This window comes from Zalophus californianus, chromosome 2 (assembly GCF_009762305.2).
Source record: "Zalophus californianus isolate mZalCal1 chromosome 2, mZalCal1.pri.v2, whole genome shotgun sequence".
Taxonomy (NCBI): Eukaryota; Metazoa; Chordata; class Mammalia; order Carnivora; family Otariidae; genus Zalophus; species Zalophus californianus.
The window spans coordinates 59,778,406-59,782,816 of NC_045596.1; positions in this window are offsets into that span (position 1 = coordinate 59,778,406).

Genomic DNA, 4,411 nt, shown 5'->3' on the forward strand with positions numbered 1-4,411 from the left:
GGGCACCTTGGTAATGTGCAGGGGGCACTGGGAGCGTGCAAGAGGGTGTAGTAAAAAGATCGGAAAGTGTCCTGACAAGTTAAGTTTCATCTTCGCTATTCCCAGATGTCTCTCAGATCCTCATTCCGCCACCATCCGCCTAATCCATTCCCTGGATCTGAACTTGCCCTCTGGGCTCTTCCTTTGAAGATCCATCCTTTGCCACCAGTCCCAGATTTTATCTTAGAAATTTAATTTGTTCCTCCTGACATTTGAGCCAAGGGTACTGGCTTCTCCCCACACTGGTCACACCCAGATCAGCCCTTGCTTCCAGCGTTTGTGGTGGCCCAGGGATGCCTCAGCTGGAACGTGATAAATATTGTGTCTCTCACTACAGAAAGAAAGCAGGAGAGTGAGGAGGGGGCAGGGAGAGAGAATATCATCCTCTCCTCATCTTGCCACATTTCCTATGGTCACAATTCCCTAGGGATCACCAGGGAGTTTAACTGGTTTTCCCGACTATGTCCTCTGATGGAAGAGAGAAGAAGGGGAGAAGGGAAATGACATTTGTTGAATGCCTGTGATGTGTCTACGCCATTTGGAAGATTGTTAGGTCTTTTTAGAGACCAGAAAACTGATGCTCGGGAAGGTTAGGTGGCCTTCCCATTGTTACAGAGCTAGTAAGAAGCGAAGTCTTGATCTCAATGTTGGACCTTCTTACTCCAAAGCCCATGTTCTATCTAGAATGATGATGCTTCTCAAACTTTAATGTGCATGCAACTCATTGGGGAATCTCATTAAAACACAGCTTCTGATTCATAGGTAGAGGATGAGGGATGCACATCTGCATTGGTAATAAGTTCCCGGGTGGTGCTGATGCCAGGGGTTCCCCATTGCCCCCTGATTTTGAGCAGTAAGTACTCATAATCCCAGGTAACCCCCAAGGGCCTGCCAGCGAGCCCTTCTCAAAAGGACTGATAACACCACCTCTTACCCACGGGCAGTGAGGTGTGGCAGCATCTTTTGGTTTTGGTTCTTAGTTGTTGCTATGACTGGTGGAGTTAGGAGCATTTCATATCTGGGAGTCAAGGATGCCACAAATCCTTCAGTGTATGCAATAATCCGGGGTTGATTTTCTTGGGACAGTCGTACACAGTATAGATTGTCTCACCTAAAATTCTCAAAGCATCTTCATCAAGGAACCCTGAGCAGCGGCTGGGGGAGGGGGTGGCACACTACTGTCATATGCGATCCCTTTGGCTGCCTTATCCTGTTCTCCACGGTTGGAAACATCAGCTCCGCCCCCCAGCTGCTCTGCTCCGCACTGTCTTCACCAACACGTGGTGTGGATGCCTTGCTTCCTGGGACTCCAGCGTTTCGGCAGAAAAGATGATCCAAGAGGGGCCGCATCCAAGAGAGGTATGTTCACATATTTCTTGGCACCCCCCAAGGGCACAGGGATGCTGCTATGACACAAACGTGGACATTTTAGGAAAGCATGTTGGCAGACTGATAAATTCGTATTTTGCATTCCATGACAATTTCAAAAGGTATTTCTTGAGAAGACAGGAAAGGAGCTGACATCTACTAAGCCTCTGCTATGTGCCAGGAACTGGACAGATGCTTTACAAGTATTATTTCACTGCAGCTGTGGCATGGAATAGATATTACAAACTCAGACTCTGGAGCTCGAGTGTCTGGGTTTGAATCTCAGCTCAGATGCTTACCGGTTGAATTACCTTGAAAACAATATTTAATCTCTCATTCCCTCAGTTACTTCATCTGTAAAATGGGGATCAGAATGGTATCTGCCTCATTAGCCTTTTACGAAAGTTAGATGAATTAATACCTGAAGAGCACAAAACACAGATTAAAGACATAAAAGCATACGCTTGCTAAACAGAATCACCGTATAAGATATTTTTACAGATTTTACAAATGGGGAAACTGAGGCTTACTCAAGATCACATAGCTACAATGTGGTACAAGCTGTCTCATCATCATAAAAAACTACTCTTCACTGAGGGGTTCCTGGGTGGCTCAGTCAGTTAAGTGTCTGACCCTTGGTTTCTGCTCAGGTCATTATTTCATGATTTCAGGGTTGTGAGATTGAGCCCCACATGGGGCTACATGCTGAGCGTGGAGCCTGCTTAAGATTCTCTTTCTCTCTTTCTCCCTCTGCCCCTCCCCCACTGCTTGTGTGCCCTCTCTTTTTCTCTAAAAACTAAAAATAAAAGATAAAATAAAAAAAATGCCAAATACTAATCATAAAAAGAAAAACCTCTCACTTTAGATACAGACTTTGACAAACATATATTTAAAATACAAAACCAGGGGCACCTGGGTGGCTCAGTTGTTAAGCGTCTGCCTTCGGCTCAGGTCATGATCCCAGGGTCCTGGGATCGAGTCCTGCATCGGGCTCCCTGCTCAGCGGGAAGCCTACTTCTCCCTCTCCCACTCCCCCTGCTTGTGTTCCCTCTCTCGCTGTCTCTCTCTGTCAAATAAATAAAATCTTTAAAAAATAAAAAATAAAGAAAAGGAAGAGAAAGAAAGAAGAAAGAAAGAAAGAAAGAAAGAAAGAAAGAAAGAAAGAAGAAAGAAAGAAAAGAAAGAAAGAAAGAAGAAAGAAGAAAGAAAGAAAGAAAAAGAAAGAAGAAAGAGAGAGAAAGAAAGAAAGAAAGGAAATATAAAACCAGGGGTGCCTGGGTGTCTCAGTTGTTAAGCATCTGCCTTCGGCTCAGGTCATGATCTCAGGGTCCTGGGATCGAGCCCCATGTCGGGCTCCCTGCTCATTGGGAAACCTGCTTCTCCCTCTCCCATTCCCCCTGCTTGTGTTCCTGCTCTCGCTATCTTTCTGTCAAATAAATAAATAAAATCTTTCAAAAAATAAAATAAAAATAAATAAAATAAAATATAAAACCAAACACATAGTATAAACCTATATTTGAAAATATTTGGGTAAAAGAAAAAAGAAAATATCTGGGTGTGGGTATAAGCTAACTCTTTGGTTCCTGAAAATATGAGTCAAGCAAAATGTGCCCTGAAGGGGCCTCCTTTCCTGGTAGGTTTCTTTATAATCAGAATCAACAGTTGTCATTGCTCTAGGGACCCTGCAAACGTTCATTATTTGCTTCACCTCAGGCAAAATTTTCCACTGATGAGTTATTGAGCATAAATGGTCAATTCTCAGGGAGGAATTTCAAAGGTAACTTCTCTTACAATAATCTCCTGTTCCCTTTTCAAAAACATGAAACACAGATCTTAACAGTAGCCTTCATCTTCAAAGATATCAGCCAACTTCTCCAGAGAAGTCTTTAGATCAGCCCCTTCAGCTTTCCCTGAAATCTGAAATTTACCAGCCAGTTATCATCTTCCTGAATACTTAAACCTTTCCTTACAGCATTTATTATCTTTTCTTGATGGTTTCCCAAGCTATGTCCATAGAGCTTTAAAAAGTGACAACCAATACCTATTAATAAGCTAAGAATTTATAGCTTAGTTGAGGAGCATGCTCTTTAGCCAATCAGGAATTCACATCATCCAACGCTTTTTTTTCACCTTTCAAATCAGCACACCACATTGTCAACACTAATTATTTGCATTGACTGAAGTCTATTCTAAAAGCACATCAGCTTCAGCTGTTACGTACTCATAAACACAAAGCCTGTTCGATATGGTTAAAGTGTTACTTATGATAAGCCTGTAAAGATTGTACTTCTCAAGTTAAGCCATCCCAAGTCAGGTGGTATCTGTTTCCAAATATTCCATTAAGTACATGGGCTGTCTTTGCTCAAAATGGGGCTTCTGGTCTGTTAACTAATCCTACCAACATTGCCTCTCTCTGAGCTGGAAAAAGATGAGTTATTTTTGGCAGTAGGTAATTCCATGTCCCAGAGACAAAATTCTTTGCATAATCGAGTTTTTAAATGTCAGTAGCAGTTTGGAGCATTATTAAAGTATTTCTGGCTTCCGAAAAGGTTTTCAAATATCCTTCAGTGTGTTTAATCTTTCCTAATGAAGTCAGATAAAAGCTGAAGTTTTTGTCAGTCTGAAGTGGATCGCAGTACACGGCCATGGATGCTGAGTGCTCTGTCTGCACATTTTGTTCTGAAATATGTTTCCCTGCATCCAGAGAAAATAGCCCAGCCTTGGAAAATTTGAAGTCACAAGCTGGAAAAGCTTAAACAAACAAAGAGAAGTCATGAAGTATGTTTACGGTCCTCTAATAAAATACCTATTTATATTTAGCCTGTTTCCAACCCAGTTTTATTAATTGGCCCTTCTAGGAATTTGGGAGATTGAAGGGCAGTCTAGTGTCTTATTTGATGGTAAACAAGACCAGCATACTTCGAAATCTTCTGCTGTGTGCCATGTAAATAAAGGAGGAAAGGCAAAAAGAAATGGCCATTGGTCTGGATGACATAAAGACCGG